Raw genomic sequence first — 13,878 nt, 5'->3', positions numbered from 1 at the left:
GGGGCTACAGGGAGGGGGGATGCTGGATGGAGGGCTGCAGCTGGGCGGGGCAGTCCAGGGATGGCAAGAGAGTAATGCCAAAAAAAAACAAAAACAAAACCTGATAAAGCAATTCAGTAAGTGCACCAAGTACAATAAATAGTTTAAAAAAAAAAAGAAAACCTATCCTTTGCATATAGGCCAAGGACAATGATTGTAAAGACATTATCGCCTTGGTTCAAATCTGAATCATTTATAACATATGTCAATGAGGAAGAACTATAAGCCTGGGACTAAGTGTGTTCTCATGACTCCGATCTTTCTACTCACTTGCTCTATAGCCTTGAGTAAGCCACCTCCCCATTCCATGAGGACATTTATTCAGGTAACTGTTGTGGTTTCTTGCAATTCTAGAATTCTGTGAACTCTATTGGTGAATAGAACTCTATTCTGTGAACTCAAAATTGTTTAGCAGGAGACTGGCTAAGGCATTTTCTTCCAGATCCAAAGCCTGGGATTAGAGTTGACAGAGGATGGCTTTGTCAGATTAGACAAATTCCCAGACCACTATTTCCTCATCTGCTTGGTATGGACAGGAACCCCTCTCTTGACAACTTCACAAGATGGTGGCCACACAAAATGGAAAGAAGAGAGACAGGATTCCTGCCTCCCAGGGCCTATAGTCCTAATGGGAAGAGATGAGAAAATGGAAAATGAAGACACAGGTGTAAGAAAATTTTCTGAGGAAGTTTCTACCTGGCCCTGAGGGACAAGGAGAACTGCTGAAGTAAGTAGACGAGCATATGGGATCTTGTTCAGACTGTCCTGGTGAAAATCCTGGCTCTGTCACTTACTAGCTTCATGACCTTGGCCCAGTGACCTCCCTTTCCCAATTGATTTTCTTACCAGTAGAGATAATCTTTGGACCTGCAGCATGTTGTAAGGATTACATAAGATTTCATAGTGTCTTGCACATAATAAGTACCCATAAATATATTAAGAGGAATAGAAATATTATTGTATATATTAGAAATAACATTCCTCAGGCAAGTGGACATTAGTAAAGGTCAACAATAGAAATGGTTTACCAAAGAGGTAGAGCTTCTGTTTTGCTCTCATTCATTTCTTCATTTTTTCAGTCACTGAATCTATAAATTATTAAGAGATTATCATATACCAACCACTGTTCCAGGCACTGTTCCTGCATTCCAGGGGATTATACACTAAGGAAGCCAGATAAACAAACAAACCACTCCAGTCCAGTTTGAGAAGTTAAGGATAGGCAGCAATTCAGTAGACAGTGGTGATGGTTTGGAGTAGAGAGGGGATTGTGTCATTTCAGGCCATGGAAACAATATGAAAGTAGGCACAAAAAGTTGGATGGACTTGGGAAATCTTCCCCAGCACACACTGGCATCACCAATGGAGTCTAGGAGGCCCACCATGCAGTCATAATGACCAGAGGAGAGATTGGTAGCTCACATGAGCACCATAAGGCATTCCACTATTTAGGCATATGAATTGCAATTTATTGTCTCTATCTGGAACTCAGATTTCAGTTGGGGCCTCCCAGAAATCTAGGAAGTGGGAATTCATCAAGTGTTCCCTCCTTGCCCCTCATTCCTTCCTTATACAGTGTACCATGGCCTAGGGAAGTCCTTTCTCTAAGTGGGGTCTTCATCAACACATACCGTCTTTATGATCAACTGTTTTGACACAGCCATGGAATTCGACATTTTTTTAGTTGCTTCAGAAGAATGTATTCTTACAAAAACATTAGTTTTTGCACAAACTCAAAAAGATAACCTAAGCATTCCCATCTTCCAAGTTTTTTTCTTACATAATGCAAACCCTTGCTATGCAGGGGTTTTCCTATCTTTAGCTGGTCTTCCATCTAGCCTCTTGCCTGCTAGGCTCTCTCCTAAACCTTCCAATCTCCCCCCCCCCCCCCAGGGAATATGTTGCTTCATGCAGCCCACACCCAAACAGGTATGCCAACATAACCAAGGTCATATTGTAGCCAATAGCATCTACTCTCCTTACAAAACCTAATCAATTTCAATTAAACCACTTCTGTTTATTCCTGTTAAATTAAAACGCTCTGTTAAGAAGTGATAGCTGAACCTGGTCACCATTCTGGGCTCCAGAGTCAGTGAGGTAAGTGAAACCTTTACAAAGCGGTGCCTAAGTCTACATGGGTGTATTACCCTTTACTTATTGAATTACCCTTTACTACTGCTGAATTTCTTTTATCAGTTTATTCCTTTTGGTAAAGCAAGAATAAGAAACACACTTACTTCAAAAGTCTTTTAATGGCTAATAATGATACAGTCACACATAGCTCAGATTTCAGGGAACTTACAACTTTTCAACAGAATGGAATGTCCATTGTCTTCTTAAAACTAAAAACCAACCAAAACTCCCCATGTACTTTAAACCGTTGTATTAGATTCTGCTGTGCCTTGCTGATGCTGGAAATCTACAATTGTGTGACCTTCTTCTTCCCTCACTGATGCATCCACGAGTCAGTTATCAGTGTAAATGACTGCATGTCTGTATCAGTGAAAAAACTAGACTAGAAATAGTTGAAAATGCAAATTATTACAATGTCTGCACTGTGGCATCACTCTTTTTTTTAAAGATTTTATTTATTTATTCATGATAGACATAGAGAGAGAGGCAGAGGCACAGGCAGACGGAGAAGCAAGCTCCGTTCCGGGATCCCAACGTGGGACTCGATCCCAGGTCTCCAGGATCATGCCCTGGGCCAAAGGCAGGTGCTGAACTGCTGAGCCACCCAGGGATCCCCATGTGGCATCATTCTTTATTTCTTTGCTCTTCTTTCCTTTTCTGCCTTTCTCAACTTTAAAAAACATTGCCTTTGACTATGTTCAAAATCAGAAAAGAAAAGTAATTTTAATCTCATAGAATAAAAACAGTCACCAACTGCCAAACACCTCAGCCCTAGGACCTCGTTCCAGCCAAAAGGTGAGCATATGGTGACTTCATAGAAAGAGATTATAAAAACCAAACCCTTTCATCTAACCAGCCGCCTGGTGGCTTATAATTTAATATTCAGAAGTACCTGCTCTTTCCAATGCTGCTCACCATCCCCAGAGACAATGGAACAGATGTTCACTATGTCAGATGGCCAAAGGGAAACGATCATTTAAAAGTCTTCTACTCACCAAAGTCTTCAGTGTCCTTCAGGGCCAAGCAAACAGTTTCCTCAGAAAATTTACTGCACCTTCTATGATCTGCTTAGGATCCTTTCCTTGCTCTTTCAATACTGTCTTCCTTCTTTCTCCTGTCTCTCTTGTTCACTGGTAGCTTTCTAATGCTAGGTGTTTTATATATAGTGAACATCTAAGACCTATATTTTAAAATTAATCTGGATTTCTGATTCATTTTCAGTTTTTACTTTACTTAGACCTCTATCAAAGCTCTAAGTAATCAATAACTGAAAATATGTATAAAAGAACTTCAAAAATTATGAATTTCTGTTAAGAAGCAAAAAGTGATAATGATGTTGTGGTTTTGATGAAGGTTAATGCCATCTCCTGCTTTCTTTCTCCAGCATCATTAGGTGACCATTAATTTTATCCTTTAAAGAGCTACATGCTAATGATGAGTGAGTTGGAAAACACACCAATCAGTCACAATTGTCACTGACATATTGAGAAAGTATATGGCATCAAACTAGGTACCTGAATGCCAATTTTGTTGTTGTTATAACCTCTGAACTGTACTGAAATCAACATCTGAGCAGTCAGCCCCTGACTCGGCATTTGGTGAGTATGACACAGAGCTTTGCTCATACCCATGAGGTGACCGGGGGACTGAGGGGCAAAGGGGTTCAGGCTGATAAAATAGATGAGCCCTGTATGAATTTAGATGCTATTTTTAAGTCTAATAACAGCCTATGAATCCAAGGGAGGTAGAGTGATGATTTTTGTTTGATGCACCCCCTGCACAACAAATATTTAATGAATAACAACAAATATTTAATGAATAAATAAAAATAGAGCCCTAAGACAAACCCTAACATAGACTATGACTTCACGAATGTAGGCTTTATGCCCCTTGCTTTTTGTTATTTCTCCTACTAAGAGTTGTGGAATTAGCTGTTGATTAGCTGTACTCAAGCAGTAAAACTGGTTTCTCAGAGCTGGGTGGTTTCCTGTTTATATGGTTGCCTGGCAGACATTCATAGACCACGCTGGCGTCCTGTATCTTCCCTGTCCATGACTGGTGGATTTCCACTGATCTGGATGTCTCTGTAGGCCTCTTTTGTTGGCAGACTCAAAGGTGAGCTCATTAGCCATACCCCCAGGAAAGAAGTTCTTGGAAATCAAACTCACTCTGAGTCACATCTGCCTGTCCCCTACAGAGACTGTACAATATCATGCAGATTGGTTCTGCCCACAGGCTTCCAGGGGTAAGGAACTGAAAGTCTGTCATAGCATAAAATAGCACAGCTCCCATTGGAGAAGGACTTTACAGAAATTCAGAGTGAAGGAATTTTTAGTTTGCTACATGTGTAGGTTAGCCTTGCTAAAATTTGCAGGTCTCTGCAGGGTCAGTGGAGGGGGGGGGGGCGGCTGGGGGGTGGAGGAAAGAGGTGAACAAGTAGATTATTGGTGCAGAGGGACCAGACTCAGCTCTTCCCAGAATGGTATCACTCCTTGTTCTAAATTCAAAACCTCACACGTCCACTGTTTTGTATACATAATGCTAACTGTTACTTCAACGAGGCGTCATTAATCACCTAAGTTGTTCCGGCACACACTGAAAGAGGCCAAGGGTATAAAGCACTCCTTTACTCAGGGAGATTTGTGTTCTAGATAGAACTAAAATCTGGAAAGTTTACTAAATAAAATAAAGCTGCTTATAATCAAGTGCACAATGAGTGACACAGGAAATCTTATATTATTACAGAGATAGGAGATCACCATGGCCCGGTGTAACAGAAGACTATAGGACAGGTATAAGAATACCAAGGTTCAAGCCACTAGTGAGCAAACCTATGCAGGAAAGATGTTTACCCAGGACCTGAGGGGAACCTTGGGGATTGTGAGACCAATTCTTACATCTTACCAATAGAGGGTTGGAACCCACTGAGGTACATGACCTGTCAAGGACACGCCATGTGTTAGTGGCAGAGCCAAGTCTAGAATTACAGGCTCTTGGTGAAATTTCTTCCAGGTCTCTTCACAGTACATTAGTCAGGCAAGAGGGTGGGAGATTTAAGCCTTGCACTGTGCTTGAACAGGCTTTCCTATTTACTGCCTGCAGCTATTCTAGACAGGCTTGTTTACTGACATTTTATAGATGGCTTCAGAGGTTTCTGAAATAGAAAGTAACTTGCCCAAGCTCACCCAGTTGGTAGAAGTGGATTATGAACCCAAGTCTGGCTATTTTCAAAGCCCTGTTTCTCTCTGCTATGTCAAACTGGAGTCAAGGGTTTCCACTGAGAGCAAAGAGAGATAAAGCTTTTACACTCAACTTTTTATAGCTCCATAGTTGAATATTCTACATATGAAGAAATGATTCGCATACTTCAATAGTTTACACATGTCCTTGAGGGGAGAGGTAACAATGGGCAACATTGTTGAAGGTCCAAAATCAGACAAGTGGTCTGAAAATCTTAATATTGCAACTCTACTTTTTCTTATTATTGTAGGCCTTACCCATCATAATAAAATCAGGAACAGATTCAGCATCTCCCACAGTTACAATAACACTTGTTGTCTACCTTTGAAAAATGATTCCTACATAACAAACCCTCAATTCCATAAACTCCTTCTAACCCAAGAATGCAGAACTGCTCTGACAACTGAGACAATAATGCATTTGCATGCCCCCTCCCCCCCCAGCCTCCACTAGGGTTTTGGTTCTCCACACAGAGTCACAGCCTTGTTTCTCTAGCTGTGTGTGCTCTGGGAAGCTTTTTGCCTAGAGAATCTGCAAGCTCAATAAGCACCACTGTCCTCCCCAGTTGATTAAATCCCCAAATACCCTGTTTGTTAGCAGAAATGTTTGGCTGACCTCAAAGCCTTAACCCACCTCATCCCATGAGGCTTTCTTCCAGTGTTATTTTAGAGGGTCCAGGTTACCTGCCTCATAAACCAAACTGATCACTGGTATTTGGTAGCTACAACAATTCAAAAAACACATACATTATTTTTCACTAGCTGTGATTCCCAGTGAGGAAATATGGATGCCTAATCTAAGAAAGGAGAATATTGTGTTCCAGTTTTATTAGACATTGTAAAGATCTCACTTGCTGAAAGTGGAAAAGTAAGCAAATTTCCAATAGCGACAACTTTGAGGTCCTTCCACATGAAACCCATCTCTATCGCCTTTAAGGAAGCTGCTTCTTACATTATATGCAGCTTTGGCCCACACTAGCCTCAGAAAATTCAGAGCCGGTCTCCATTTCCTGAGGTAGCAAGGTCTTTGATTTACCTGTGGCTATAAATATATGAACTAGATAATGATGCAGATAATAAAAATTAATTATTTTTATGCATACTCTGAGCTGGGTACCTTGCTCAGCCCTTAAATGCACCTCATTTAAATACTCAGAGGTGCATTTAATTTTGCAAGGTGGGTGTCATCATCCTAATTTTACAAATGAAAAAACTGAGACTCAGGTTGAATTATTTTCTCAAGGCTACACACCCCACACATCAGAGCAGACTCAGGCTTGGCTGAGTCCAGAAATGAATATTCCAATTAGACATTGCTATACTGCCTTTCATAGGCAATGCCATGGACGCTAATGGCATCCTATCTCTTTCTCTCCGAAGCCAGTATGGGCACCAGATCAACTTAACATCAAGCTCATCTGAAACCACCAGATCAGTCAGTCCCTCTCAGTATAAATGATTCATTATGTATTCCTTTCACCTAGCAGAGTACCTAGTACATTGTTGGAGATTATATTTCTCAAGTGAATGAATGACTGATTTGGTTACCATGGCTAATGCTCTAAGTGGCAGCCACTTTACTCATCTATTGTCTCCCATACTCTTTATTCATATTCTTCCAATCATATCCCTTCACTGTTATTTTCATCCATACATCTCCAAACATTCATACCATCCAGGCTCCTAGAATCTTTATCCCATGGCTCAGAATCATCCTAAATCTAATCACCCATCTTCCTTCTTTTCAGACTCATGCCTCACCTCTTGTTTGTTTTTTTTTTTTTTTAAGGTTTTATTTATTCATTCATGAGAGACACACAGAGAGAGGCAGAGACATAGGTAGAGGGAAAAGTAGGCTCCTGGGGGAGCCCAATGCAGGACTCCATCCCGGAACTCCAAGATCATGCCCTGAGCCAAAGGCAGATGTCCAACCACTGAGCCACCCAGGCATCACTCACCTCCTGGTTTCGTGTGAATCTTGTTCTTGCCCACAGCCCTCTCAGATGAGGCCATGTGCTCACATATGCTCTGAGCACTGTGGACTCATAATTTTTACCTCCTAAGCAATTCTTGAATTTGACTTCTTTTATTTATTCTCCAACTACCACCTTTTTTCAGATCCTTATCACTGCCTCTCTATCTCATTAGCTGTATTCTTTTCTTTAGGAACTCCACCCATTTTTCTGAACATAAATGCAATACGTTGCATCCCTACTTAAAACTCTTTTGTAATCCACAACAATATGGTCAATTAGTCTTGGACAAAGCGTGAAAGAATACATAATGGGAAAAAAATTTTTTCAACAAATGGTGTTGGGAAAACTGGACAGCGACATACAAAAGAAAGAAACTGGACCACTTTATTTCCCCATACACAAGAATAAATTCAAAGTGGATTAAAGATCTAATGTGAGACAGGAAACCATAAAAATCCTAGAGGACAACACAGGCAGTAACTTCTTTGACTTCAACCATTGCAACTTCTTCTTAAGATATGTCTCCTGAGGCAAGGGAAATGAAAGCAAAAATGAACTCTTAGGACTTCGTCAGAATAAAAGTCTTCTACACATTGAAGGAAACAACTAACAAAACTAAAAGGCAACCTATGGGAAAAGATATTTGCAAATACATATCTGATAAAGGGTTATTATCCAAAATATATAAGAAATTTATACAACTCAATACCCCAAAAACAAATAATCCAAATAAAATATGGGCAGAAGACAAGAATAGACATTTTTTTCAAAGAAGACATCCAGATGGCCAACAGACATGAAAAGATGCTCAATGTCACTCATCATCAGAGAAATACAAATCAAAACTACAATGAGATATTTATTATTTCACACCTCTCAGAATGGGTAAAATCAGTAATGCAAGAAACAACAGGTTTTGGCAAGGATGCAAAGGAAGAGGAACCCTCTTGCACTATTGGTAGGGATCCAAACTGGTGCAGCTACTATAGAACACGGTATGGAGATTCTTCAAAAAGCTAAAAATAGAACTACCTTACAATCCAACAATTGCACTACTAGGTATTTAGCCAAAGAACAACAACCAAAAAAATTCTAATTTACTAAATCAAAAAGATACATGCAGTCTGATATATATAGCAACATTATCTATAATACTCAAATTACAGAAATAGCACAAGTGTCCATTGACTAATGAATGAGTAAAGAAGAAGTTGTGTATATGGGTATATATAATGGAATACTACTAATCCATGAAAAAGAATGAAATATTACCAGTTGCAAGGACATGGATGGAATTAGACTATTTTGCTAAGCAAAATGAGTCAATCAGGAAAAGATAAATACCATATAATTTTACTTATATGTAGAATTTAAAAATCAAAACAAATGAACAAAGGGGAAAAAAGAGAGAGAGGCAAACCAAGAAATAGACTCTTAACTATAGAGAACAAACTGATGGTTACCAGAGGGAAGGTAAGAGGAGGGATGGGTTAAATAAGTGATGGAGATTAAGGAATGCATTTGTTTTTTAAATATTTTATTTGCATATTTGACAGAGACAGAGAGTGAGAGAGTATAAGCAAGGGGAGCAGCAGAGGGAGAGAGAGTAGCAGGCTCCCCTCTGAGCAGGGATCTCCATGCGGGGCTCGATTCTAGGACCCTGAGATTATGACCTGACCCAAAAGCAGACACTTAATGGACTAAGCCACCCAGGCACCCCAAGGAGTGTACTTGTGGTGAGCACCCAGTGTTGTCTGGAATTTTTGAATCACTATACTGTACACCTGAAACCAATATTACACTGTTAACTAACTGGAATTTAAATAAAAACTGAAAACAAATTCATAATTCCTAAACACATACTAAGCAAAACATGCATTTATTTCTATGACATAGTATCCTTCACACTCGCTGCCCAAGCGTCTATACTCCAGCCATACAGAATTACTCACATTCACCTAAAGAAACCATGTCAGTCATTTATTATTTCCTGCACCCAGATGGCTCTGTACCTGAGCCTTCTTTCCCAAGCTAACTTGCAGTACTATATTTCCTGATTCCCAGGGTAAGTTAGAAGTTCCTGGCTGGTACTGTCCTGACACCTAATTATACCTACTTCATAGCACACGTCATACTTGTGCATTTTCCTGTTTTGACAGAGACTAAGTGTTCTCTTTGTCTTTTTGTACCCAGTGACCAACACCAGTGCATATTGCCTATTTATATATAAATATTCAAAGAATGAAAGAAGTGCCTTCCAATATCTGAGAGTCTACAGTTCCATGAAAATAACTATCCTAAGAACTCATCATCTCTTTCCCAAACTAGTGCACCAGTTTCTTACCTTGACTCCTTATCTCCATTCTTCCTTGTCTCCTTCAAATCCCACACAGTCATGGCCACCAGAAAGAGCTGACAGTGATCTTTCCCTCTAATCTTGCATTCTCCATAATCCCCATAGGGTGTGGATTTATATAGTTCCACTTCTTCATAAAACATCAATGCCCTCCATTGAGTGTCTTCTGCTTCTCCTTGCCCCATTCCCGACCTTCCTTGATTCCCACCCCCAGGCTGGGTTAGGAAGCTTTCATGGGGGAGCCCACAATACTGTGTGCAGAGCACCATCACTGCCTTGGCCACAATGCTTTATGGTAACTATTTAAATGATGTTCCCATCTCCAGACAGTATTCCTTGAAGACAGGGACTGTGTCATATTTATGTTTGAATCCCTGGCAGCTAGCACAGTTATTGGCCAATAGCTGGTGCTCAATAATGGGTATGGAATAAATAGTATTTGAGTGGGCAAAAAAAGTGTTGCAAAGAAAAGCAAACTTTGGGACAAAGAACAGGCCTTTCAGAAAACTTTAAATTTAATGTATCCTAGAATGTTAAGGGACTTACATTTTTCATCAAACATATTCAACTGAGATCAATATTTCATAAATACTCTTTGGTACAAGTCAAAAGTCAAGTATATCATAAAAGATAAGTAGAAAATAAAAATGCAGATAATCTATGTAAAATGTTTTTAATACACATTTTCATACTAATGATACATAGCATTCACAGCATTGCACTTATAGGTAGCATACAGAGCAGCTAATTGCATTCTAATATGTTCTGTCTCACTGTTTGCCAATGCCTGATAATCTCCCCCATCAACAATCAGTTGGTCAACAAGTATTTATTAAGGACTTTTTGTGAGGATAGCACCACAGTGGTTGCAGCGGGGGGCATAATGGAATAGCAGATTTCTAACACTTAAGCAGCCCACAATATATTTGGGTGGGCTTGTATTGCTTACCCAAGAGCAATACAAGATAATCTGTAAACACAAAACTCAAAAACAAGGACACACAAGAGCAATACAAGACAATCTATGAGGGATACAAGACAATCTATGAGGGACACCTGGGTGGTTCAATGGTTGAACATCTGCCTTTGGCTCAGGTCATGATCCTGGGATCCTGGGATCGAGTCCCACATTAGGTAACCCACAAGGAGCCTGCTTCTCCCTCAGCCTATGTCTCTGCTTCTCTTTGTCTCTCATGAATGAATAAATAAAATCTTAAAAAAAAAACCAACAAGGGGGATCCCTGGGTGGCGCAGCAGTTTGGCGCCTGCCTTCGCCCCAGGGCGCGATCCTGGAGACCCGGGATCGAATCCCACGTTGGGCTCCCGGTGCATGGAGCCTGCTTCTCCCTCTGCCTGCTTCTCCCTCTGCCTGTGTCTCTGCCTCTCTCTCTCTCTGTGTGTGTCTCTATGAATAAATGAATAAAATCTTTAAAAAAATAAAAAAAATAAAATCTTTAAAAAAAAAAAAACCAACAAGGCTGTCTATGAACATAAAACTAAAAGCTGACCACTGCTGATTTGATGAGGGGACACTGGCTGATGGCTGAATGGAAGAAGTGCAAAGGCTTTAGACAGCTGCAATAGAAAGAAGGCTCTAGCAAGATTAGAGAGTCAACATCTGTTTTATTTCTTTGTCTCCACTCATTTACTAGACATGCATTAAAACTGAAGTTCCAGTGCCAAGTCATCTCCATCTTTGAGCACAGGTTTAGTCCTAGTCATACATGTTCTGTACTCTTAAAGGAGACTTCAAGATGGAGCAAGCAAGCCTAGCTAGGAAAGTCTCTTTTAAAAGAACAGGGTCATGGGCACCTGGGTCAGTCAGTTAGCATCTGACTCTTGATTTTGGCTCATTTCATAATCTCAAGGTCATGGGATTGAGCCCTGTGTCCTGTTTCAGGCTCTGCCTAAGTGGGGAATTTGCTGGAGATTGTTTCTCTCCTTCTCCCTTTGCTCTTCCTGCCTGAGGCCCCACCTCCTGCTTGCACATGATCTCTTTCTCAGAAAAATAAAGTAAAATAATCAAATAAAATAAGATCATGAGGCCATAAGAAAGGAGGAATGCATGCAGGTCCTCATCAGGGGTAGTATGAGCTTTTTGCCAGCTGCAAGCCCTCAGCCTGGCCTTACCTTCCTCCTTACCCTGACATGGAAATCTTTCAAATTCTTCACTTGGAAAAGAACCAAGATAATTTGACAAGTTTCAACCCTTGTTTGCATATTAAGCCTACCAATCCCAGTTAACCCAGTTTCATAGAAGACCTAAATGAGAACTGTACTCATGACCTTTTGCCTTATAACTCTGCCCCTTCCTTGTCTTCCTCAGAATATCACTCAGGTTTCTACCTGATTCTGTGTCTCCTGAATTGCAATTCTAATTGCCCAAATAAATATCTGATAACTTTAATTTTTAGGGAATTCTTTCTCCATCAACAATACAAACATAACAAATAACCATATAGCTCTTCTACACACCTGTGTGGTGGGTATTATTGCCCCTATCTTGCAATCTAGCAGGTGAGAACCCGGGGACTGTGACTTGCTCAAGTTTGCGTAGCTGTGTGACAAGAATAAAACTTGAACTCACACCTTCTGACCCCAGAGTCCAAGGTCTTCCCAATAGGGTTCAAGAGGCAAATGTCATGGACACCTGAGTGGCTCAGTGGTTGAGCATCTGCCTTCGGCTCAGGACGTGATCCCAGGGTCCTGGGGTCGAGTCCTGCATCATGCTCCCTGCCAGGAGTCTGCTTCTCCCTCGGCCTGTGTCTCTGCCTCTCTCATGAATAAATAAATAAAATCTTAAAAAAAAAAAAAAGAGGCAAATATCAAATGTCACCAAAAAGTATCATTAGTACTTCCAAATTCCTTCCAGCATGAGATTTTATACAGAAGATCTGTTAGAGCAGATTTGGTTATATATGCTAGACTAAGAAATCTATGATGTATCTTCTCTTCCAAAAAGGACACAATTCCCTCTGGACATATTTATAGACACCATCAATGCTGCCATAATTCAGCCATTACAATTGAATTGTTCCATCAAGTAACCAACCAATCAGGGCAATGAATAAACAAACAATACATCTGATTTATTTAACCAAGTGATTTAAGCACAATGGTTAAACTGCTTAAGAATGAAACAAAGCCATAGTCTTGGCCAAGATTAATATTACTTCATTCCTCCTGTGTTATAACATATAATATGCTGGATGCCTGTTTATAAACAGCACTATATCTACATTAAATTGCATTTTAGGCATTAGAGTCTATTAAAATTCATTTTGGCCATCCAGAAATATTCATAGTAGTCCTCTCTGTCTTCCTTCATATTCTATACTCTTCTACAATACCAAATTGTTTATTTTTAATATAAAACTGCTGAATGTATTATTGCTATGATTGAGCATTACATACTTATTAAATGTTCACAGACCTCCACTTTTATAAGACACTCAGGTATGTCTTTTTTTTTTTTTTTAAGATTTATTTATTTATTTATTCATGAGAAACGGAGAGAGGCAGAGACATAGACAGAGGGAGAAGTAGGCTCCCTGCAGGGAGCCTGATGCAGGACTCCATCCCAGGACTCCAGGATCATTACCTCAACCACTGAGCCACCCAGGCATCCCCACACTCAGGTATGTCTTAAACTATGAATCTGAATCACTGAAAAGAGAATCTTTTGGAACTTCTAATTTTACTCTTTTTTTTCCTTGACTAGAGGACAGTCGAATATTTGAGGCAAATTTTCAGCTTTCATCCAACTCTTGTATGGTAAATCTTTGTCCCCAGGGTAAATCTCTAAAAAGCCGGGGACTGTGGCTTACTTCCTCAAAATGCCAACATTAATGAGAACAGTTCTGAAGTATCAAACGAGAGAGAGCTCCTAAGTGTAGCCCAGGGGCAATAGCCTCTTTGCCTTCAATAACTATGTTGTTGATCTGCCAGCTGCATTCTCCCAAGCCTGGGCACCTGGGATAATTGCTAAATTCCAGGACAAATATCCTCTCTGAAGGACCACATTTTATCTTAAAATGCAAAGAATCTGCCCCTAACCAGGACCACAAGTCTTATGTATATTTAGTTCAGATAAGAAACGCAGGAAAGGAACTTCTTTACAATGAGAGTTCTTCAT

General features: G+C 40.1%; 1 long non-coding RNA gene across 2 annotated transcripts in view; it reads left to right on the top strand.

Moving 5' to 3' along the window:
• The window catches only part of LOC121491105, a 35,794-nt gene continuing 21,916 nt past the window's right edge, over nucleotides 1–13,878 (top strand). Inside the window, exons 1-2 of one of the 2 annotated variants that reach the window (XR_005987863.1) lie at nucleotides 1–2,136; nucleotides 3,557–3,770. This is a non-coding gene — a long non-coding RNA (uncharacterized LOC121491105). Of the gene's footprint in view, nucleotides 2,137–3,556; nucleotides 3,771–13,319; nucleotides 13,382–13,878 lie in introns of those variants that run through there. The other variant, XR_005987864.1, reaches the window with a different exon arrangement.

The sequence above is a fragment of the Vulpes lagopus genome, chromosome 1, assembly GCF_018345385.1.
Source record: "Vulpes lagopus strain Blue_001 chromosome 1, ASM1834538v1, whole genome shotgun sequence".
NCBI classification, from domain to species: domain Eukaryota; kingdom Metazoa; phylum Chordata; class Mammalia; order Carnivora; family Canidae; genus Vulpes; species Vulpes lagopus.
The sequence above is the reverse complement of the archived record's forward strand: the minus strand, read 5'-3'. Positions and strand labels throughout refer to the sequence as shown.